At 41.5% G+C, this 25887-nt stretch overlaps 1 protein-coding gene across 1 annotated transcript in view; it reads right to left on the bottom strand.

Annotated features, from left to right (window-relative positions):
* The window catches only part of LOC144678739 (contactin-associated protein-like 2), a 2328914-nt gene that overhangs the window by 862664 nt on the left and 1440363 nt on the right, over positions 1-25887 (bottom strand). The gene's annotated exons all lie outside the window — the stretch shown is intronic.

Genomic DNA, 25887 nt, shown 5'->3' with positions numbered 1-25887 from the left:
TTAAAAGGTGTCAGTTCAGAAGATACCGAAGAAGCTGTAAAATGCAGGGATAAAAGAAGATACATAATCTCCCCGATTAGGATCCACTGTACTTTTACACAAGGGGCCATTACTTTTGTTCACTCTTAACTGGTAAGTGGCTTTTAAAATTTGGAACTGAGCATCTGCTGGCTGAGATCCAATTGCCAGCAACCTCCATTTCTGACCCCAGAGTTCATAGCACCGATATGGGGGTTCCTTAATTCACCTGCAACAGGTGCCACTGGGTCACATTTGGGCATTTCTTTGTCCTGAAAGTCCACAAACTGTCACCAGCGCTTCCTTGGAACCATATTTAAAGGGACCAATACCAAAAAATACAATGTTTTCTTGGCCCTGGGAATCCAAAGCATGTGTTCCAGGCTTGGAGCCCAGGTGGGCTCAACTTCTGCCAATTGAGCAGAAAGAAAGACTTGCATTCAGTTGGCACCTTTCTGAATTGCAGGATATCTTAAAGTGATTTACAGCCATTTTTGAAGTTTTGTCACTATCGTAATGTAGGAAATGTGGCAGCCAGCCTGTACAAAGCAAGCTCCCACAAACAGCAATGAGATAATAAGCAGATAATTTATTTTTGTGATGTTGATTGAGGGTTAAATATTGGCCAGGACATTGGGTATAACTCCTCTGCTCTTCTACAAAATACTGTCATGGGATCTTCTACATCCACCTGAAAGGTTAAACGTCTCATCTGAAAAATGGCACCCCCAACAGTGCAGAATTTCCTCGGGACTGCAATGGAATGTCAGCCTCTGGAGAGAGCCTTGAGTCCATAACCTTTCAACCCAGGGGTGAGAGCACTACCAACTGATCCATGGCTGATACCAGTCAGCATGGCTGGCCTCAATTGATGTATTAACCACCAAGGCCTGCTGCTGGTTTATGGTAGGTTGGGAGCACAGGAATCCCTGGCCTGGGAGACCACACCTCCACCATCTACCACGCAAACTAGTCTTGCTGATGGGGGGATCTGTGGCTTCAAGGCTGAGTGGAAACTACAGAAGAAACCTGCACTTAAGGTATCAAAGTCCCAGCCTAAGCGACAGTCCTTCCAGTGTATTCTTGCCAGAGTTCTGATAGGAGTGTACTAGAGAGACTGCTGAGTTTAGGTTCTTATTTCTTTCTGCACTTGTTGCAAATATCTAGTTTGTGATTCTTATGTTTAAGAATAGTTTTGGGAAATATAACATCTAGGTTGAAGCTTAAAGGGTTAAACATAAGATAGATGGAAAATCCTGATTGAGAAATTGGGAAAAATTCTGAAATGAATGCAATTCAAACAAGGTGGGAATTAATTATAGTTAAAACTACCCATAGGGCAGAATTTTATGCTGATCGAGTGGGCGTGCGCCCGACCCGATCTGGCGTGAAATCGCGCGTGATGACGTCGGGCAAGCATCCCGACGTCTTCCCGTGTTCACGTGATATTTCGGTTGGCGGGCATGTGCAAATGTCGGAAGCGTGTCCACTGACAAGAGGCTAATTAAGGTCTTTAACGGCACAATTGTCTTTAATTTTACATTGCCCGTCCAACCTTTCGGTTGGCAGATGGGTGAATCGGCCAGGTGACCTTTACACCTTTACATTTTTCATGAAACCTTATCCAAGGGCGGGATGAGGTTTCTGTGATGAAATAATAAAAAAAATAAAAATCGGTGAACAGCATTTGCACCATGTATATTTTCAGGTGCCTGATTGGGATATTTGGGACATTTTTTTTCTGCTTATCAAAACTTTACTTTCGATTTTTCAGGTCTTCAGCTCCCTGAGACAGCTCTCTGCCTTCAGGGAGCTTTCTGTTAGCGCTGGACCGTGCCCACATTGACGTCAGCACCCGCTCTCCTCCTCTCCCCGCCCCGGCAGTGCTGAGCTTTTCAGTGTGTGTTTCATGCTGGCTGGCTGTTAATTGGCCTGCCAGCATGAGCTTGCAGTCGGGGGGCCGTTCCCTGGGCGATCTCGGGCCCGCCGATCGTGCCCACCCGCAGGCCTAAAAATTCTGCCCTATGTTTATCTTATAAGGTCACAGAGAGAGGTGTAAACACTTGAACAATGACTGACCCACTCTGGGTTGAGCCAGGGTGACTATTGTTCTCTCAATAAAAGAAGCTAAAAAATGGCAATTCTGGGAAAGAGAGTCATAAGATCCCATCAGAGATAAAAAATATTCATATGGGTTGCAAAATCAAAGAGTAGCCTTGAAAGTAAAATAATTTATTTGCATTTCTGGTTGAATTACCCCTAAGCATCTCATGTTGTCATGGAGATAGTGCTTCAGAGTGGAGCCTTTGGTAGAATGCTCTTATGTTTAATTTACCTGTGTTTGTGTTGGCTGACAGAAGCAGGCAGGTCAGCTTGGGAACAGATTGAGGCAGTTGTAACTTTGGTGTGGTGAAGACCACCATCTCACCAGGGTTGAAATAGCCAACAGGAGGTGATAGTTAGGCCTGTATTTCAAGCAAAAAAAATGCTAACTTCTTTGTTCACTGCATGGAAGATGGGTGGGGCTCTAACTCAGCTTGGATTTTCTGAAGGCAAAGCAGCTGGAAGATTTTCCTAGTTTGAAGCTAGTGGAAGAAATCTACAAAGGTCCTCACACAGACTTGTGGCAGAAATCAATCAGCATAGTTTGCTTAGGAAGCTGTGGGAAGGCATTTGGATATCTTCTGGCAACCCAAGGAAGGAGCTGCGGCACCCATAGTTGTGAGGTCGCTAAAGGAAAGGGTGGAGGGCTGCATAGCTAAAAACTAATGGAAGGAATCCATAGAACTTTCCCTTGCAGGAACAGCTGGAATACTTAGGAGAAGTAAAGTAAATTCCAGAGGGCTGTGGCATAACTTTTGGGTTGATCCCAGGGCAAGTGAATGAACCTTCAAGATTTTGTAAGATAAGGGAACTCTTGGGGGGTTGGGGGAGAAGTAAAAAGTAGAACTGAGTTTATAGTGTAAGTCTCTATAAGTTAGAGTGTTAACTTAGTGGTGCTTACTTTGTTTCATCCTATTTGATACACAATAAAGTTTGTTTTTGTTTAAAAACATGAAATCTTGTGGTGTAGTTCTGTTGGCTAGTTGCTGCGGGTTTGGATTTCTTCCTTAAATGTTAAGTGTTCCTAACAGGTTCTTTACATGCTTTAAAAGCATAATCGTGACAGTGTTTTTTTATACAGCTACCTGTACCTGTGAGACAAATTCATTTTGCTTTGCTGTTTTTGCAAGATTCTTTTCTAGAATAATGGTAACAATATTTTAGGAAAATTACTTCAGTGCTGTAATATCTGGATTTCTCAATAAACTAACAATTCAATTACATCTGATGATTGAAACCTTGGGTGAATGCCAGAAGCCAAGATGAAAAGGATTAATCAGGGATCATACAAGGGGCCTGATTGATTCACCAAAGAGACTCGTTAGTGTAATATTGCAATGCTGTTTTATGTATATTAAGGTCACTGAGCATATCATAGCTATGTCAAAGTTCAATGCTTTGTTTGAGAAAAACGATGAAGTTTCAAACATATTATTTTGAAATAGCTAATCAATGTCACCAATGCCTGAGCAAATGCCTTTGAGGGAAATGATGAGTGTATGAAAGGGGTCAATGAACCTGTAAGTTAAATAACCCTGAATGTCAAATTATTACCAGAAAGGGAGACAATATGCTAGGTGAAATGTAGGTGATGTTTACCAGATGAGACCAGAGTATCAAGATGGCAAAAGGAGCACCATCTACTCAGACAAGTGTAATAAAGCTTGAGTAAAGGCTGGGAAATGAAAGGACGTAGCAATGATAAGGGTATAAATGGAGAGTTCTGATGAAAGGGCAATGACATGAAACGTTAACTCTGTTTTTCTCACCGGAGATGTGGCCTGACCTGCTGAATATTTCCAGCATTTCTGTTTTTATTATAAATGGAGAGGCTCTACATCTTGACAGGGAACTATGATGAATCTTGCAAAAGGAGAAGGAATCCTTGGTTAACGCAGTTTCCAGGACAGTGATAATCATAGTTTGGTAGTACAGAGCTTGAATATTGCTGAAAAAAGAGACATGTTGTTGAAGCTTTTCATCTTGCACTCACTGGGGCAGATTCACAAGAATACCAATTGCAAAGGGAATAATAATTTATTCTGCATGAGATGATTGTGCTGACTGGTTGAGTGGACTCTGCTTGGTAAAGGTATTGCTATGGGGAATGCACCAGGGGACAGTTAATTGCCAAGTGTTTGTTTAAGTTCAAACCAGGCAGGTCGACTCTGATAGGTCAAGGCATTGCCATAAGGAATGAGCCATGGAATCCTCCAAGCTTTTTAGTTGAAAAAGGCGCAATGCATGGACATGCTCTTTCTGTCTGCAAATGACACAGCCCTGCATGTGAATATATGTAGCTTCTAGCATGTGTAAGTTAGCCACACTGCAAACCCAACTGATAATCTTAAATTGGTGTCAGTGTATTCTTAGCACAGTCAGGATTGCTTAGCAAGTGCTGACCAGTCGCGGAATCACATCTAATGTTGGACACTATGTTTTGAGTTTTGTAAGCACAAGCTAGTTGGGTATGGTCAGTACTTTGCCTGTTGCAAACAGCCGAACGGACACGCCATTTGTTACGATCCACCAGATGTTGAGACGGACGGCCTACATACCTGGCATCACACCAGCACTGAAATTCAGATACCACATTACTCATTTGTGTGATAGGCAGAACATCTTTTTGGATTGATGCTGCTTCCTGTTAATGGAGAATATCACTCATGTCGCTACTGCATTATAGCAGCATGAAACGGCTAGCTTCACCTGTTGCTCAGCTTCAGTTGTGATCCTGCTGGTGAGGTTGGGATTGCAGTTCAATGTCCTGTTGTTCCTATTGTTATGATGCCACTTTGCTGATAAAGTTTGCATTTATTTTTTAAATATACAAGTTCAATTTGTCTGATTCTAAAGGCCTGAAAGCAAATCATATTGAGAGACTCAACACGTCATTTGGCGAACACATCTCTATCACAGACTTGTGAAATAAAATGATCACTTATGTATCTGAACACTTTTATTTTTATTCTAATGATTAGTTACCAGTTAATGATTTAAACAAAATACCAATCATGTCATCACAGATGGTATTGTGTCCATTACTTTCTATTTCAGGAGTAAATGCCTTTTATATGTTGATAAATCTAAAAATACAGCACTCCTTCAATACTGTAGTAGTAGCCTAGGCTACGTGCACAAATCATAAAATGGGGTTTGAATCCACAGCCACCTGACTGAGAGGTGAGAGGGATACCATCTGAGTTAGCTTAACTAACTTTAATGTGTGAATGCATGTTGACTAAAATATTCCTTCAACCAGTCAACATGAACAGTTAAAAAATAATTCAAAATTACCAGAGCATTCTTTGGCTTTGTTTTTTGTTTTGTATTTCTGAATTAAATGTCACTGCTTTGGAACTTTATTCTGGTTTGTACTTGATGTGATCTGGCTGGGGAATTTGATGGAAAAGTGATGGCTGTAAGCTGTACTCGTGCTCTTCGATTGTAGCCTGCTTTTTTTGTTTCTCTTCTAAATTTACTATCAATAAAAACACTTTTCATCAAATCTTTGCATTAAAATTTATTTTGCAGTTTACCTGCTGTAAGATAAAAACAATTGAACTTCAACTGGGTGAATACTACAAGGCTTATGTCTTAACTTATGCCAGTGAATAACCAAAATTCACTTTGCTTTAACAGACTGTAACTTAAATGAAGTAGATATTTAATCAATACAAGCTTGTGATCAATCGATTCTCCGGCAGGAGATTGTACTTTTGAATCTCATCGCTGTTCATTACTTGGTCTTATCCATTAAGGTCACTTGAGTTTCACTGCAGCACTTTGGGAGGGTGAGATAGAGAAATTTAAACTCATCTGTTTCAGTTTTCAGGGTTAGCCACTAACTTTGTGTCAAGGACATAATCTATCTACCAGCTTCAGCAACACACTAAAGATATTTGGCTAAGAATTAATGGTGAAAGAAACAGTACATCTCCTGAGGGCTATACATGAAGGAGATGTAGACTGTATTAGAAATACAGGAGCAGTTGACAATGTCAAAGAGGACTTCTTCCCTCTAGATCATTTGGATGTAAGTACCACTTCAAAAACTAGAAGGATCTGAACTTTGTTTTGCTGGAGTTCATACGGATGTCCGCTACCCTGTCACCCTTTATTATCAGAAATGTTCCTTGTCCTTTTCCATTTTCTGTCTTTTGAAAAGTCAACTATCATGGAATATTTAGTTCCTGACCTTGGTCACCTTGCAATCAAATTTCTATAATACCTATTAGATCAAACCCATTTATCTTTTAGCTGTCTATCTTGTTATGAATATTTTGTGCATTGAGATAATGCAACTTTAATTTTAATGTTTTCCCATTTTACCCGATTTCGCCTTATTCACTGATGCATAATTAAACTCTCTGCCCCTTCCTGTCAAAATCTGCTTATCTTTACCCAAATCTCTACACTGCTCTTTTGCCTCAACTTTTTTCTTTAGATTTATAAATTTAACCTCACCTAAACCCTCCATCTTCCCAATTTTAATTGAATACTCTACAGCCCTAGCTATTTGATTCACCAGGATACTGATCCCAACACGGTTTAAGTGCAGCTTGTACAATGGAAAGGCTCCCTCTTTCTCATGCACAACTTACCTGCACAACTCCTTCCTCCACTTTAAGAGCTACATGTCCCTGCACCTCTTTGCCTCAGCTCGTCCAGTTAAAAGGAAAGTAAAACTTATGCTTTGCCTTTTACAACTTCAGCATGCTGAAATGTTTAAAGTCAATTAAGTGCTTTTGAAGTATAGTCACTATGATGTACGGAACATAGCAGCCAATTTGTGCATGGTGAGGTTCCACAAATATTGGCCAAGACAACCGGGCAGAATATGTTTGCTCTTCTTCAGAATAATGCTATGGGATTTTTCATGTCTCTCAAACAGCAATTCAACAAATCCAGCAATTCGTATTGAAGGATAAATGTTGGCCAGGACATTGGGAGAGTTCCGCTTCACTTCTTTGGCTCGTATGTGCATCCACCCAAGAGGCAGACAGGGCCTCACTTTAACATCTCTCTGAAAGACAGTGCAGAATCGCTCAGGGCTGTACAAAGTGCCAGTCTAAGGTACACACTCAATTTTTTGGATTGGAGGTTGAACCCACAACCCTCTGACTCAGAAGTTAAAATGCCACTGAGCAAGGCTGACATTCAACTGCTGACTTTTTCTCAGTTACTCTATCTTGTTGCAGGTCAAAAAAGGTCAAAAGAGCACACAATGCTGTCCAGAGAAAGATTACAAGAGTGTCATTTCCACCTTTAGTTCCCTCACCCCTTTTGAGGACAAGGCCATGGAGCTAGTGAGCATTGACAGGACTCTTGCCATGGGAGCGGGAGAGACTGATGGCATCTTGCCAGCAGCAGGTTATGGACTGAATGCCGACATTGTCACCCTGGCATCCCAAAGAAGCTGTCAAGTTGCAAGCTGACATGAAATGAAGGCATCTCAGACCCATAAGCTTGCTGTACAGCATGAGCAGCCAATTACCCGCCACAATTGTATCCTCAGGTGACAAGGAGCAGCAACATGGAAATGGTTAAAAAGAGGTGCATAAAGGCACCTAGTGGAAGCATGGTGTTGAGGAAGAGTAAGTTGATTGTACATTTGGGTTGACTATAACAAAGTAGAATGTGCAGTGGTCGTGGCCAATGCTGATCTGTAATAATATATTTTTGAGTTTTGGTAAAGGACCCACAGTCCTGAGATGGTGATTTGTCTGCTCTTTTCACAGATGCTACCTGATCTACTTTCATCAATTTCTGTTTTGTATTAGATTTTCAGCACCTGCAATCTTTTGCTTTTTGCAGATATTTATCTAGTTCTTCTTTCAATGAGTTAATTAGCCAATTATCCATTTCTTTTACTTGGGAAGACATGAAATATAGTCTGTGCAGTCACAACTACATTTTCAACTAATTTACTCATTCATGGGATGTGGGCATCACTGGCAAGGCCAGCATTCATTGTTCATCCCTAATTGCCCTTGAGATGGTGGTGGTGAGCCATCTTCATGAACCGCTACAGTCCATGGGGTGTAGGTACACCCACAGTGCTGTTAAGAAGGGAGTTCCAGGATTATGACCCATCAATTGTGAAAGAACAGGGAAATAGTTTCAAGCCAGGATGATGCGTGGCTTGGAGAGGAACTTCCAGGCAGTGGTGCTCCCATACATCTACTACCCTTGTCCTTCTAGGTGGTAGAGGTTGCGGTCAGGAAGATGCTGTCAAAGAAGGTTTGGTGAGTTGCTGCAATGCATCTTGTAGATGGAACACATTGCTGCCATTGTGTGTTAGCGGTGGAGGAAGTGAATGTTGAAGGCAGTGGACGGGGTGCCAATCAAGCTGGTTGCTTTGTCTTGGATGGTGTCAAGCTTCTTGAATATTGTTGGAGCTGCACATATCCAGGCAAGTGGAGAGTATTCCATCACACTCCCGACTTGTGCCTTGTAAATGGTGAACTGGCTTTGGGGAGTCAGGAATTCTGCAGAATTCCTAGCCTTTGATCTGCTCTTGTAACCACACTATTTATCTGGCTGGTCCAGTTCAATTTCCGGTCAATGGTAAGCCCCAGGATGTTGATAGTGGGGAATTCAACAATGTTAATGCAATGGAAAGTCAAGGGGAGATGGTTAGATTCTCTCTTAACATAGCAACATAGAAAATAGAAGCAGGAGGAGGTCATTCAGCCCTTCGAGCATGCTCCGCCATTCAATATGATTATGTCTGATCATCTATCTCAACACCATACTCCCGTTCTCTCCCCATAACCCTTGACACCTTTAGAGTCTAGAAATCTATTTCCTTCTTAAATATATTCAGTGACTTGGCCTCCACAGCTCTCTGTGGTGGAGAATTCCATAGGTTCACCTCTGAGTGAAGAAGTTTCTCCTCATCTCAGTCCTAAATGGCCTACCCTGTGTCCTGATATTGTGACCCCTAGTTCTAGACCCCCCAGCCAGAGGAAACATCATTCCTGCATCCAGTCTGTCCAGCCCTGTCAGAATTTTATAAATTTCAACGAGATCCCCTCTCATTCTTTTAAACTCCAGTGAATACAGGCCTAGTCGGCCCAATATCTCCTCTTATGACAATCCTGCCAACCCAGGAATCAGTCTGGTGAACCTTTGCTGCACTCCCTCAATGGCAAGTATATCCTTTCTTACGTAAGGAGACCAAAACTGAACACAATACTCTAGGTGTGGTCTCACCAAGGTCCTGTACAGCTGCATTAAGACATCTTTGCTCCTGTACTCAAGTCCTCTCGCAATGAAGGTCAACATGCCATTTGTCTTCTTAACTGTCTGCTGCACTTGCACGCTTGCTTGCTTTCAGTGACTGGTGCACAAGGACACCCAGGTCCCTTTGTACATCAACATTTCCCAATCTATCACCATTTAAATAATACTCTACCATTCTGTTTTTCCTACCAAAGTGGATAACTTCACATTTATCCACATTATACTGTATCTGCCATGTATTTGCCCATTCACTCAACTTGTCTAAGTCGCCTTGAAGCCTCTTAACATTCTCCTCACCACTCACATTCCCAACAAGTTTCATGTCGCCAACAAGCTTGGAAATATTACATTTGGTTCCCTCATCCATATCATTGATATATATTGCGAATAGCTGGGGCCCAAGCACTAATCCCGGTGGTACCCCACTAGTCACCGCCTGCCATTCTGAATAAGATGCATTTATTCCTACTGTCTGTTTCCTGTCTGCTAACCAATTTTCAATCCATGCCAATATATTAGCCCCTATCCCATGTTCTTTAATTTTGCACACTAACCTCTTATGTGGGACTTTATCAAAAGCTTTCTGAAAATCCACATACACTACTTCCATTGGTTGCGCTTTATCTATTCTGCTAGTTATGCCCTCAAAAAACTCCAGTAGGTTTGTCAAACATGATTTCCCTTTCATAAATCCATGTTGACTTTGTCTAATCCCGCTGATATTTTCTAAGTGTCCTGTTATCACATCCTTTATAATAGATTTGAGCATTTTCTCTGCTACTGATGTTAGGCTACTAGGTCTATAATTCCATGTTTTTTCCCTCCCTCCTTTTTTAAATGGTGAGGGTTACATTTGCCACCCTCCAAACTGCCGGAACTGTTCCAGAATCCACAGAATTTTGGAAGATGATAACCAATGCATCCACTATTTCCGTGGCCACCTCCTTTGGTACCCTTTTGTTGGAGATGGTCATTGTCTGGCACTTGTGTGGTGCAAATGTTACTTGCACTTATCAGCCCAAGCCTGAATACTGTCCGGGTCTTGCTGAATATGGAAAGGGACTGCTTCAAAATCTGAGGAGTCACGAGTGGTGCTTAACATCCTGCAATTATCAGCAAACATCCCCACTTCTGACCTCATGATGGAGGAAAGCTCATTGATAAAGCAGCTAAAGATGTTTGGGCCCAGGACACTACCCTGATGAACTCCTGCAGTGATGTCGTGGCACTGAGATGATTGACCACCAACAACCACAACGATCATCTTTTGTGCTAGGTATGATTCTAACCAGCGGAGAGTTTTCCCCCTGATTCCCATTGACTCCAGTTTTGCTAAGGCTCCTTGATGCCATGCTCGGTCAAATGCTATCTTGATGTCAAGGGCAGTCACTCTTGCCTCATCTCTTAACTTCAGCTCTTTGGTTTGGACCAAGGCTGTAATGAGGTCAAGAGCTGAGTGGCCCTAGTGGAACCCAAACTGAGTATCAGTGAGAAGGTTATTGTTGAGTAAGTGCTGCTTGATAGCACTGTCAATGACCCCTTCCATCACTTTGTTGATGATCGAGAGTAGACTGATGGGACAATAATTGGCTGAGTTGGCTTTCAGCTGCGTTTTTGGACAGGGCTTACTTGGGCAATTTTCCACATTGCTGGGTAGATGCCAGTGTTGTAGCTGTGCTGGAACAGCTTGGCTAGGGGCGTGGCAAGTTCTGGTGCACAAGTCTTAAGTACTATTGCCGAATGTTGTCAGGGCTCAAAGCCTTTGCAGTGTCCTGTGCCTTCAGCTGTTTCTTGATATTACGTGGAGTGATTCAATTTGGCTGAAGACTGGCATCTGTGCTGCTAGGGACCTCAGGAGGAGGCCGAGATGGATCATCCACTCGACACTTCTGACTGAAGATGGTTGCAAATGCTTCAGCCTTGTCTTTTGCGATAATAAGTTGGGCTCCCCCATCATTGAGGATGGGGATATTTGTGGACCCTCCTCCTCCAGTTGCTTGTTTAATTGTCTGCCACCTTTCACAACTAGATGTGCCAGAACTGCAGGACTTAGATATCATCCAATGGTTGTGGGATTGCTTAGCTCTGTCTATCGCATGCTGCTTATGCTGCTTGGCATGCAAGTAGTCCTGTGTTGTAGCTTCAACAGGTTCACACCTCATTTTTAGGTATATCTGGTACTGCTCTTGGCATGCCCTCCTGAACACTTCATCGAGCCTGGGTTGACCCCCGAGCTAGGTGGTAATGGTAGAGTGGGGGACATGCCGGGCCATGAGGTTACAGATTGTGGTTGAATACAATTCTGCTGCTGCTGATGGCCCACAGCACCTCACAGATGTCCAGTTTTGAGTTGTTAGATCAGTTCAAAATCTATCCCATTTAGCATGGTGGTAGTTCCACACAACATTGAGGGCATCCTCAATGTGAAGACAGGACTTCCGCTGGGCTTTTCCAGCCCTGCCATGGTCGGACCCACCGCAGGAGATTCAGTGGCCCAGCCAAAAGAATATTGACTTTTGGCAGGACTGGACAATCTCAGTGGTGGGCAGAGCCGGAAAATCCCACCCTTTGTCTCCACAAGGACTGTGTACTGGTCACTCCTACCAATACTGACATGGACAGATGCATTCATGCCAGGTAGATTGGTGAGGACACGGTCGAGTTGTTTTTTCCCTCCTGTTGGTTCTCTCACCACCTGTTGCAGACCCAGTCTAGTAGGTAGAATAAATAAAAACAGAAAATGCTGGAAAAACTCAGCAGGTCTGACAGCGTCTGTGGAGAGAGAAACAGAGTTAATGCTTTGACGCGAAACGTTAACTCCAGCATTTTCTGTTTTTATTTTAGATTTCCAGCATCAGCAGTATTTTGCTTTTATCTTACAGTCTAGCAGCTCTGTCCTTTTGGACTCAACCAGCTCGGTCAGTACTGGTGCTACCGAGCCACTCTTGATGATGAAAATTAAAGTCCCCCAACCTGAGCACATTCTGTACCCTTGCCGTCCTCTGTGCTTCTTCCAAGTGGTGTTCAACATAGAGGAGCACTGATTCATCAGCTGAGGTTGTGGGTGGGTGGTGGGGGCTTGCAGGTGGCGGCAACGGTAGGTGGTAATCAGCAGGAGTTTTCCTTGCCCATGTTTGACCTGATGCCAGGTCACTTCGTTGGATCCAGAGTCAATGTTGAGGACTCCCAGTGCAATTTCATTCCATTTGTATTCCACTATGCTGCCGCCTCTGCTGGGTCTATCCTGTGGAGCGGCAGGACATGCCCAGGGGTCATGTTGGTGGTGTCTGGGACATTGTCTGTAAGGTGTGATTCCATGAGTATGACTATGTCAGGCTGTTTGAATAGTCTGTCGGACAGGTCTCCCACTTTTAGCACAAGCCCCCAAATGTTAGTAAGGAGGACTTTGCAGGGTTGACAGGACTGGGTCTGCCATGTTCTTTTTGGTATCTAGGTCTATGCCAGTTGGTTGTCCAGTTTCATTCCTTTTTTTAAGACTCTGAAGCAGTTTGATATAACTGAGTGACTTGCTCGGCCATTTCAGATGGCATTTAAAAGTCAACCACAATTCTGTGGAGTCATGTGGAGTCACATGTAGGCTGGACCAGTAAGGTTGGCAAATTTCTTTCCCTGAAGGGCATCAGTGAACCAGATGGGTTTTTACGACAATCAATTCATCATTACCATTTGACTAGTTTTAAATGCCAGATTTTAAAAATTAGTTGTATTTAAATTCCACCAACTGCCAAGGTGGATTTGAAGCCATGTGCCCAGAGCATTTGTCTGGGCTTCTGGATTACTAGTCCTGTGATATTATGACTATGCCACTGCCTCCCTCTGCCGAATCCCGAAAATACATTTTTATGGGGAGAATTTTCTCCCCATCGGGTAGGCCGACGGGAGCGGGCATGGGCGGGTGCAGAGCTGGGACATGTTTACGAATATTCATGAAAAAAATTATTTAATTAATAGACACCTCATGAAACCTCATCCTGCTCATAGATGAGGTTTCATGAAAAATGTGAAGGCCGCCTGGTCTCTTTGCTTGCCCGCCAACCTTAAGGTTGGACGGGCAGCGCTGACAATCACTTTAATTAGTTTATTAATGGCCTTAACAGGCCTTTGACAGTTTGGTGGGCACACAGCCGACACTGGTGCGTGCTTGCCGAACTAAAGATCGGAATGATGTGCGGTGACGTCGGGACGCACGCCTGACATCACCGCATGTCATTTTACGCATGCCCTGCATGCCGAACAGAAGGCTATGACCTATAAAATGCTGCATTTATAGATGGCAAGATATTATATGCAAATTAGATTTTATATAGGCAAAGTAATATAATATTGAAAGCACTGTCGATTACTTATCCATGCGTACTGAAGTCTCAAATTCCCTTTACAATTTATTCAATACAATTAGTTACTTTCTATTTATTTCTGAAAAGAAATCACCTTAGAGTTGGGTTAATAAGAGTAAGGGACTTAAGGTAATTAATATCAGCAGAGAAAATCTATTGGAGAAACTTAGGGGACTTAAAGCTGATAAATTCCCATGACCTGATGGCCTACATCCTAGGGTTTCAAAGGAGATAGCTGCTGAGGTAGTGGATGCACTGGCTATGTTTGTCCAAAATTTCCTAGAGGCTCAAACAGTCCTAGCGAATTGAGAATTAGCAAATGTAACAACACTGTTATTCTAGGAAGGAGGGAGAGAGAAAATGGTGAAATACAGGTCAGTTAGTTTGACACCAGTTGTTGAGAAAATGCTGCAATCTATTATTAAGGAAGTCTTAACAATGTACTTGGAAAATCATTGTATGATCAGACAAAATCGACTTGGTTTTACAAAAGCAAAGTCATGTTTAACAAATTTATTAGAGTCTTATGAGGATATAAATAGTAGGGTAGATAAAAAGATACCCGCAGGTGTGGTATACTTGGATTTCCAAAAGGCATTTCATAAGGTTCCACACAAAGGGCTAATATGCTAGGTAAGGGCTCATGGAGTTGGGGGTAGTATATTAATATGGATGGAGGATTGTTTAATGGACAGAGAATAGGGATAAATGGGACATTTTCAAACTGACAGGCTGTGACTAATGGAGTGCCACAAGGATCAGTGTTGGGGCCTCAGCTATTTACAATTAATATTAATGACTTGGACAAAACCAGATAGGAATGTAAGCTGTGAGGAGGACACAAAAAGACTGCAAATAAATATAGACAGATTAAGTGAATGGGCAACAAGGTGGCAGATGGAGTATAATGTGTGGAAATGTGAAATGCACTTGTTAGTAAAAGCAGAAAGGCAGACTATTTTTTACAAGGCGTGAAACTTCTAAACATTGCTGTTCAGAGGGACTTGTCTGTGGAATCTAAACATCAAGGCACAGTTTCATGAAAAGATTGTCCAAAAAATGGTTACATTTGCACTATATAAATAACAGATGGAACAATTGGATCGAAAACAATTACACAGTGTGGTAATCTGATGTATAATATACCTTTAAGAAGAATGTTATAATGGAAGATCACATGATCTTAGTATCCAACAGCAGAGTAGTGCTGGCTACCTTAGTAGTCAGTAGTTAGTAGTGAGTAGTTTAGAGTTAGAGTCTGTAGTGTAGAGACAGGGTTTGAGTTGCAAGCACATAAGTATAACTGCTGAGTTCCTTTGTGAATAAATAGAATGTGTTCTACATAAGAACTGTCTGCTAATCTACTCTGTCTATAGTACCAACTCGGCCACCTTGAGACAAGCATGTGACCAGGATCCATTAGTCCAACTAAACTAGTGACCGGGATCCAACAAACTGGCGATGAAGAAAAAGCAAAAAAATGCAAGGAAGGACTTAAAAAAAAATCAAGAGAAATCCAGGAAGGAAATCAAGTGAAGTGAAATCGGGCCATACCTCACACAGTAATTGTAAGTAGAATTTCCGTCCTAATCGTCAAAGCAGTCCCCTCGAAGCATGCTGCAGTTTGGAAGGGTTGATCCTTTTGACCCAACCATGGACTATTGGTCTCATTTTGTTGAAGCCTTGCATTCTTTTTCCAAGCTAATGACATTGTGGGGGAGGAGAAGAGGCGAGCGATCCTCTTATCCGTGTGTGGGAGTAAGACCTATGGATTGATTCGAAGTTTGATGGCACCCAATACTTGGTGTTTGAAAAATTTTGATGACTTGGTGAACCTTGTGAAGAGTCATTATCAGCCCAAGCCCTCGGCAATGATGCTACAGTTCAAATTTAACTCAAGAAATAGAGCCCCAGGGGAGACAATTGCTTGTTATGTGGCAGGCCTGAAACAGTTAACAGAATATTGTGAGTTTAGTACATCTATAAATGACATGTTAGAGATTGCTTGGTGTGCGGTATAAATGAAGATACGATTCAGAAGAGATTACTGTCTGAAAAAAATTTGGATTTTCAGAAGGCGCTAGAAATAGCACTGGCCATGGAAAGCACAGTGAGGGACTCGAAAGCCATACAGGGAGCAGAAAACCGCGCCATCCTCCACATTGGGTGGGGAGCGCCAGCCAAAAGAGGCGAGAAAATGCACAGCTCTGATGAGAAGCAGGAAGCAGCCACCGCTTGCAGACAAATGAAAAGAAATGATGTAGCAGCGAAAACATGGAATAATGCTAACAGAGGTGGAAGCAGACAACCATGAATGGAAGTTTAAAAAACTCGAATATTTTTACTGTCATCGAAACAGACACCTCATGAGACATTGCAAGGATAGAATCAGGCAGATTTTCAATCAAAAGAAGAAACCCCATGAGATCCAGAACGTAGAAGAGGCTGAAATAACAGAATCAGATATTTATTTGTTATATAATTGAAAGGTAGAAAGAACAGAACCTATCTATATAACAGTGAGGGTGAATGATAGACTTATCAGAATGGAGGTAGGCACAGGAGCTTCCACTACGGTTATAGGTGAACATATCTTCACATACCTGAATTATGGAGAATGTAAATTAAATTTGGAAGAAACAGATGCCAAATTGAAAAGTTACACAGGAGAAGACATCAAAATCAAAGGCATAAGCAGGGTTATTGTATAGTACGGAAGCCAATTAGTTAAATTACCCTTGATGGTGGCAGCAGGTGAGGGGCCAAGCCTCCTTGGACGAAACTGACTGAAATAAATTAAATTGAATTGGGCTAAGATCTTCCAACTGAGAGCCAGTGGGCTACCTGAGCTATTACAAAAATACATCTCAGTTTTCCAAGATGAACTTGGGAAGATCCAGAGGCTACAAGCAAATATTCATGTGGATCCAGACGCTACCCCCTGATTTATGACCAGTACCTTATATGATGAGGGAAAAGGTAGGCACCCAATTGGATATATTAGAGAAACTAGGAGTTATACAACCTGTGTGATTCTCAGAATAGGCAGCATCAATAGTCCCTGAACTGAAACCCGATCAAAGTGTTCGAATTTGTTGAGACTACAAACTGACAGACATCCTATACCAAAAACTGAAGACTTGTATGCTAAGTTGGCAGGTGGAACCCACCTACACGAAGCTTGATATGAGTCATGCTTATCAACAATTGGAGTTAGAGAAGGCCTCCCAGAAATTTGTCACAATTAATACACGCAAAAGGTTGTACCAATATACCTGTTTACCTTTTGGAATATCATCTGCATGCGCCATATTCCAGACAACAGTGGAAAATTTACTGCAGGGATTGCCTCTCATTGTAGTTTATTTAGATGACATTCTGGTGACAGGACTCACTGAAAAGGAGCATTTGGCAAACTTGGAAGAAGTTTTGAAACATTTCTCACAGGTGGGAGTGTGTTTAAAAAAAAGGAAAGTACACATTCCAAGCAAAAGAGGTCATTTATTTAGCTCACGGGATAGATTCACAGGGCCTCCACCCAGTTTAGGAAAAAGTGAGAGCCATTAGAGAGGCACCAGCATCAAAGAACACTTCCGAGCTCAAATCATTCCTAGGAATGATCAACTACTATGGATGCTTCTTGCCTAATTTGTCAACAGGACTGCCACTCTTGTATTACCTACTGAAGACAAAGCAACCTTGGTCCTGGCAAACACCATAGAAAGAAACTTTCCCAAAGGCAAAACAACTGTTACACTCATCCACCCCATTAGTACATTTTAACCAAAGAAAAGAGTTAGTTTTGATATGTAATGCATCTCCCTATGGAGTGGGAGCAGTGCTCTCCCGTCGAATGGATGGTGGCTCAGAATGGCCTATTGGATATGTATCAAGAATCAAAAACACAGCAGAAATGGGATCTCACAGATAGAAAAAGGAGGCCTGTTACTCATCTTTGGTGTCAAGAAATTTCACCAATATGTATACGGTCGTCATTTTACTATCATTTCGGACCACAAGCCTTTGCTAGACTTGTTCAGAGAGGACAACGCGACACCACCCATTGCCTCAGCAATAATGCAGAGATGGGCATTGATCCTGATAGCGTATGAGCATACTTTCATCCACAGGCCTGGAAATCAGATTGCAAATGCTGATGCACTTTGTCATTTGTCTTTGAAAGAAAACGATGAGGATGTTCCAGTTCCTCAAGAACTTGTTTTATTATTGAACTTCTTAGATTCATCACCAGTATGTGCTAGACAGATCAGAGATTGGACAAGTCAAGATCCAGTCATATGCTATGGCACAGCTGATGGTAAATGCTGAGTTGTTCAAAGCCCAAAGGGAAACTTGAAACAACTGCCACAACTTGTTTTGTAGTTTGTATAACTTTTGAGATGTGTGCCTTTAATTCAGTAGTAATAAGGCCACCAATTCTTATACGTTTTTATAAAACTAAATTAAACATTTATTAATAAGATAAATTATTTTTCAATACATTAATATATCTACAAATTGCTACTATGATAACTTCTAACTTCCCTCATCAATCTAACTCCCAGTTATATTTTTGTTAAGGCAACAGTAAGGTACATAGATTTTAAAAGATCCAGGCAAAGAAACATGATACCCTGAACAAGTCGAATTCAAAGTGAGTTATCTTAACTTCAATCCCTGGAGGCAGCAGTTTGTGGAATAGATGCTGAAGGCTTTTCACACTTGTTGGATCTTAAACTGTCTCCCTTACAAACAGTCTTCTCTCCGTTATACATATCTTCCCCTTTGAATGCAAATACCCATTGTTTCACTATGTCTTTGGACTTTATCTTCCTGATAATAAAAGCCTCCCATAGCACTAAGTTTTACCAGTAATATTTGGGAAAAATAAACACACTGTTTCTGAACTTCACCTGGCTAGGTGACACATTTCACTCCCTCTTTTGAAAACAATCTAGTCTGGTTTATTTAAAAATGCAAATAGCCTTGACACCCATGTTTCTAAACTTACCCATGGTTTACCTAATTAACATTTCAAACCTAACTTCTCTTCTTACATTAAAGCACCCAGACTAATTCAATTAAGTCTGTCTCACACACACAGACACATAAGAACATAAGAACTAAGAGCAGGAGTAGGCAACTCAGCCCCTCGAGCCTGCCCAGTCATTCAATACAATCATGGCTGATCTCATTTCAGCCAAAACTCCAATTTCCCGCCCTCTCTCCATAACCTTTCAACCCATTACTAATTAAAAATCTGTCTATCTCCTTCTTAAATTTATTCAGCGTCCTGGCATCCACTGCACCCTGAGGTAGTGAATTCCACAGATTCACGACCCTTTGAGAAAAGTAATTCCTCCTCATCTCTGATTTAAATCTACCACCCCTTAGCCTAAAACTATGGCGTCTCTTTCTAGAATTCCCCACAAGGGGAAACATCCGCTCCATGTCTACTTTGTCTATCCCCTTTAGCATCTTATATACCTCAATTAGATCTCCTCTCATCCTTCTAAACTCTACCAAGCATAGGCCTAAACTTCTCAATTTCTCCTCATAAGACAAGCTTTGCATCTCTGGAATCAATCTAGCGAACGTCTTCTGAACCGCCTCCAATTCAACTACATGCTTCCTCAAGTAAGGGGACCAAAACTGTGCACAGTACTCCAGGTGTGGTCTCACCGATGCCTTGTACAGTTGCAACAACACTTCCCTATTTTTATACTCTGTTCCTTCAGCAATAAATGCCAAAATTCCATTTGCCTTCCTTATTACCTGCTGTACCTGCATTCTAACTTTCAGCGACTCATGCATGAGGACACACAGATCCCTCTGCACTGACGCATTCTGAATTTTCTCTCCATTTAAATAATAAGACGTCTTTTTATTTTTCCAACCAAAATGGATAACCCCACACTTATCCGCATTAAACTCCATCTGTCAAATTTTGGCCCATTCACCTAACCTGTCCACATCCATTTGTAAATTTCTTATTTCTTCATTGCAACTTACTTTCCTCCCTATTTTTGTGTCATCTGCAAATTTAGCTATAGTGCCTTCTATCCATGAATCCATGTCATTAATATAGAGTGTAAATAGTTGGGGTCCAAGGACCAAATCCTGTGGCACCCTGCTAGTTACAGCTTGCCATCCAGAAAAAGACCCATTTTCCCAACTCTCTGCTTTCTGTTGGTTAGCCAATCCTCTATCCAAGCTAATATATTACCCCTAACTCCATGTGATATTATCTTGTGTATTAATCTTTTGTGCAGCACTTTATCAAAGGCCTTCTGGAAGTCCAGATATAATACATCTACAGGATCCCCATTATCCACATTGCTTGTCACATCTTCAAAGAACTCTCGCAAATTAGTCAAACACAATTTACTCTTCATAAAACCATGCTGACTCTGATGGATTGCACTTTGACTTTCCAAATGCCCCATTACTACTTCCTTAATAATGAATTCCAACAATTTCCCAACGACAGACGTTAAACTAACTGGTCTATAGTTTCCTACTTTCTGCCTCCCCCCCTTTTTGAATAAGGGCATTATATTAGCATTTTTCCAATCCACTGGAGCCTTTCCAGAATCCAGGGAATTTTGGAATATTATAGCCAATGCATCCACTATCTCCGCTGCCATTTCCTTTTAGACCCTGGGATGCAGGCCATCAGGTCCTGGGGACTTGTCACCCTTTAATCCCAATAGTTTGCTCAGTACTTTTTCTCTTGTGATGGTGATTGTTCTAAGTTCCTCCTTCTCTATATCCTCTGCACTACTGTTACTATTGGGGTGGTACTAGTGTTCTCCACCATGAAAATTAGGCAAAATATTGATTAAGCGTCACTGCCATTTCTGCATTCCCCACTGTTAACTCCCCAGTCTTGTCCTCCAAGGGACCAACATTCACTTTAGCTACTCTCTTTCCTTTTATATACTTGCTATCAATTTTTACATTTTGCGCTAGTTTTCTTTCATAATTTACCTTTGCAATTTGGGATGCCTTAGTTTTTGCCTTTATGTTATCTTTAACTTCCTTGCTTAGCCATGGATGCTTTTCCCCGTTCTTACCATCTTTCTTCCTCTTTGGAATATATTTTGCTTCGGAGGAATGGAATATCTCCTTAAATATCTGCCACTGTTCATCAACTGTCCTGCCTTGTAGTCTTCCTGCCCAGTCCACTAGGGCCAAATCTGCCCTCATGCCTATGTAGTTACCTTTGTTTAACTCCAGAACATTAGTGTGGGACTCAAGTTTCTCGCTCTCAAACTGAACTTGAAATTCTAACATGCCATGATCACTCTTCCATAGAGGATCCTTTACTATGAGATCATTAATTAATCCCATATGGGTGACATATAGACACATCCCACAATTACTTTATTTGATACCAAATTCCAATAATATTATGAGAATTATTATATCTTCCTGACACTTAAGCAAAGTATGAGAACAAGTTCTTCATGGTTGGTCACAAGAACAGGAATTTGATGAAGTGAAACCGTATTTTCACAGAAGCTATGAGATAGCCAACCAGCATGGTATTTTATTGTGGGGAGCTCGAGTGATTGCTCCTCCAAAAGGACAAAAGCCATTGTTAACTGCACTACATAGTGCACATCCAGGTATTTCCCGAATGAAGACCATAGCATGCAGATACCTATGGTGGCCTGGAATGGATGGAGAAATAGAGAGCTTAGTGAGAAGTTGTATGCAGTAACAGCAAGTGCAAAAGTTACCTCCAACCGCTCTGTTACACCCGTGGGAGTGGCCAGGAATGCCATGGGTGTGATTACATCTTGACTATGTGGGTCCTTTTTTGGGACCCATGTTTCTCCTTAATATTGATGTTCACTCAAAATGGATGGACATATATGAGGTGAAATCATCAATATCTTCTGCTACAACTGACAAGCTACGTCAAAGGTTTGCCATCAAAGGACTACCAGAAGTGATTGTATCAGAAAACAGCACGGCATTTATGAGTGCTGAGTTTCAATGGTTTATCAACACCAACGGTATCACTCATGTAAAATTTTCATCCTAACATCCTTCCTCGAATGGACTGGCTGAGACAGCGCTTCAAACATTCAAAGTTGGCATGAAGAAATTAACTGGAGACTCCATAGCGACCAAGCTAGCACGTTTTCTTTTCCGTTATAGGACCACCCCTCACATGACAACAGGTGTCAGACCTGTGGAGTGTTGATGAAATGCTGTCTCAGAACATGATTGAGCTTATTAACGCCAAATTTAGGGGAGAAGGTGGAAAGAAGTCAAGGAAGTCAGAAAATTGGACATCACTGGCATAGTCATGACAGAAAGCTTATTGTAGGAGAGACGGTATACCCAAGTGGTTATCAGGTGAAATAAGTCCAGTGATTGGACCTCTTTCTTACCACATGAAGGTGGAAGACCGAGTCATACGGAGACATATAGATCATATAAGGAGGAGAGAAATAAAGTATCAGGAAATGATTCCTCCAGTGTTCACAGCTGCATCAACATCTCCTGTTAAGAGAACTCAACTGAGTACAGATGTGTCTGAAGGATTGGCTGTGCCTGCAGGAGTTGAGGGAACAGATTTTCAGGTGCCCACCGAAGAACCTGATGTTCGGACAACACCAGAAAAGGAGGTTCCTGACAAAGCATCTGAAGCTGTAGAGCTGAGATGTTCTACATGCATAAGGAAACCCACAGAAAGACTGAATTTGTAAATTACTTATCTGTGTAAATAATTTGATATTTTGAGAAAAATTGTAATTGTAACTATAAAATGTATTTCTGCATAAAGGGGGAGGGATGTGGTAGTCTAATGTATACTATACCTTTAAGAAGAATGTTATAATGGAAGATCACATGATTTTAGTATCCAATAGCAGAGTAGTGCGGGCTACTTTAGTAGCCAGTAGTTAGTAGTGAGTAATCTAGAGTTCGAGTCTGTAATGTAGACACAAGGTTTGAGTTGTAAGCACACAAGTGTAACTGCTGAGTTCTGTTGTAACTAAATAGAATGTATTCTACATAAGAACTGTCTGTTGATCTACTCTGTCTATGGTACCAACTCAGCCATCTTGAAGCAAGCATGCAACCAGGATCCATTAGTCCAACTAAACTAGTGGCCAGGATCCAACACACAAACATCCTTTAGAGTTCAGGTGACATAACTTGTTGGAGTGCTTCCTGTACTTGATTGTACAATACTTGATTTTTCCAGGTTTGCTCGAAGACCTCAGAATACAGTTAGATAATGGTTGACTGAATATAGACTAGATGAAAAGGGTAAAGGTGCTTGACTGAGCATCATACGCATTAATCAGAATTTTCAGTAGTGCACAATAGCCCACAGACTTACACCCTTGGCTTGGTGACACAAACAGTCATTCACATAAGTCAGGCTGAACAAAATCAGATGACACATAATATTTCCTCAATGCTATCTAAATATCAATAAATATAGTCAGACTGAATTTCAACCCAGTTAACAATTTTTATTTCACACCTTTGATTTTTGGTATCATATAGTATTAAGATATAAGATATAAGTAGAGTACAAGTGTTGTGGAAATTTTCTATGACATTGTTATTATATAAAACTACCAACATAATTCTAAACTTATCTTCTATTAAATCATTCGTAACATAAAATATATTTTACAATTTAATATCCCTGCTTCTTCCTAATTGTCTTCATTACTGCTTCATTGTTGGGGCAATTGTCACCTTCATTGCTTGGATGATATACAGGCAGGGCAGATTATCTGCTCATTATAGGATTTGCATGCTTTCCGTTTCCATCTGGTTATTCTCCAAGCTATTAAAATGAAAGTTACTCCCTATTTTTCATTCTTCCTTCCCAATTCTTTTTCATCAGTTGGTTGTTTATGAAGAGACTGGTACTTATGTTTGAAAAGAGTTCTTACAGCACAGCCACAGTAATTTCCTGCCTTGGGATCTTCTTGCATAGAATGCCCCAATTTCTTAGTTTACAAGCTCGATCTCATTCTCTACAGCATATGTATACAGGGACTAATTTTTGTAATTATTGATCTATTGGTAATGAGATAGAAGAGTCCAAATTCAGCATCAATTAAAATTATTTGTTATAATTTGATGGCATTCACTGTGTAATTTGGATCATAGTACTTCAATGACTGTTTTGTAAGAAAGAGTTAAGAATATTCAATACAAGTAAGAATAGGCCAAACTTGTCCATCCAGCATAACTCTATTTCTCACTCAAGGGAAGAAAAATGATAGACATTACTTATTTGTAAAAAAACATATCAGTAAGCAGAAGAGAAACATAAAATATGAAACAAAATAAAAATGGGCAATGGAATGAAAATAAATCATGGCAGAGTTGGCAAAAAAAATAGACTTGTTTATGTTTCAAAACTGCTTGAAATGAAGTGCCTCTGTAATATCTGGGCTCGTGCAATGAGACTTGACTCATTTATATTGTAGGACAGACTTCTTTAGTAACAGAACAACAGACAAATAACGGTATATGCACTTGTTTGGAGGAAAGTATTTGAGACAATGCACCTTTTCTCCCCATCGCAAGTTGCAAATTGCCAAACTTTGACCTTATTATTTTCCATTTTCACTCTGCGTTGAGTTTGACATAGACAAGCTCGTTTATTTGCAAATTTGATGTAACTGATTCCAAACATGGAAATGTGAGGATGAAATATTGTATCTTCCTCCAATGAAAAATGCAGACAAATATAAGTTGGAACCAATTAGTCAGTCATTTGTTTTAGTATTTCCCTATCATTGTGATATGATGTGCATATACCCTTAAGGGATTGTTTCTTAAACAGATGTCAATCATTACATACCTTGACAGGGTGTGATGCATTAGTCCTTGACTTGTTGGTCAGTCAACAAGCAGCAGGTATACTATACTTAGCCTTTCAGTGAATACTATCTGTATATAGCCTTACCTTCAAATAAAGAACACACATTAATGTTTTACCAATCATTGTGTATGATTGGCATGTTTACATTGAACATAAGAAATAGAAACAGGAGTAGACCATTCGGCCCCTCAAGCTTGCTCTGCCATTCAATAAGATCATGGCTGATCTTCTTGGGCAGGGTATTGCCCTTGGTGGTGGTGCTCAGCAGGGATGCTGGCTGCCGTCCGCGATCGGCACCGCACTGTGATTTCACGTGGGCAGGTCAATTAAGGCCCACCCAGCATGGAACACGAGCAGCAGAGCTGAGTACTGCCTGTGCGGGCGGTGGGGTGGGCCTAGTGTGCAGTTCGCGCATGCGCAGGAAAGAGCACTTCAATCTCCCCGAGGCTCGTGCTTCAGGGAGTTGAAGCACTGCTTAGAAAAAAATAAAGAAAATAAAAATGTCATAAAACATGTCCCCTTATGTGGCTCTGTCACATGAGCTGGGACATGTTTTTAATTCAAAAATGAAAATTTTATTTGATGTTTCTTTGCTTTAGGAAACCTCATCCCGCCTGTGGATGAGGTTTCCTAAAAAGTGCAAAGGCTGCTTGGCCTTTTCGCCTGCATACCAACCATTAAGTTGGACGGGCAATGTAAATTTGACTTTAATTAGCCTCTTAATGGCCTTAATCGGCCTTTCAATTGTCGGCAGGTGCGCAGCTGACTCCGGCACATGCCCGCTGAACGAAATATCGCAAGATTGCGTGATGACGTTGGGACACTCGCCTGACGTCACCGCACATCATTTTACACTCGGGCTTGTCCAGCGCACACCTGCACACCAAGCGTAACATTCTGCCCCTTATGTTTCGATTTCCATGTTCCCATCTAACCCCGATAACCTTTGATTGCCTTGCCTAACAAGAATCTATCTATCTCTGCCCCCAGGGGTCTCCGCAAAAGTCTTAGGCTCTGAGTTAAGTTGGAGACTTCGAAGAGTTCCACAGTACTTACTTGGATAGTTACCCAGGAAATGTTAGACAGGAAAATCCAAGTCTAACCCCTGGGTAACTACAGAATTCACACCCCAACCACTCACACTAACCCCTCAACATCCCTCTCGAACCTCTGACTACCCGTCTGACCCCCCGACTAACCCCTGACCTCCTAACTACCCCTGACCCCCCCAACTGCCCTTATCCGGTGACTTCCTCTCCTGACCCCGCAAACTACCACCTGACCCAGTCA

This window comes from Cetorhinus maximus, chromosome 3 (genome assembly GCF_964194155.1).
Source record: "Cetorhinus maximus chromosome 3, sCetMax3.hap1.1, whole genome shotgun sequence".
In the NCBI taxonomy this organism is placed as follows: Eukaryota; Metazoa; Chordata; class Chondrichthyes; order Lamniformes; family Cetorhinidae; genus Cetorhinus; species Cetorhinus maximus.
Note: the sequence above shows the minus strand (reverse complement) of the source record. Positions and strands in the feature narration are given on the sequence as shown.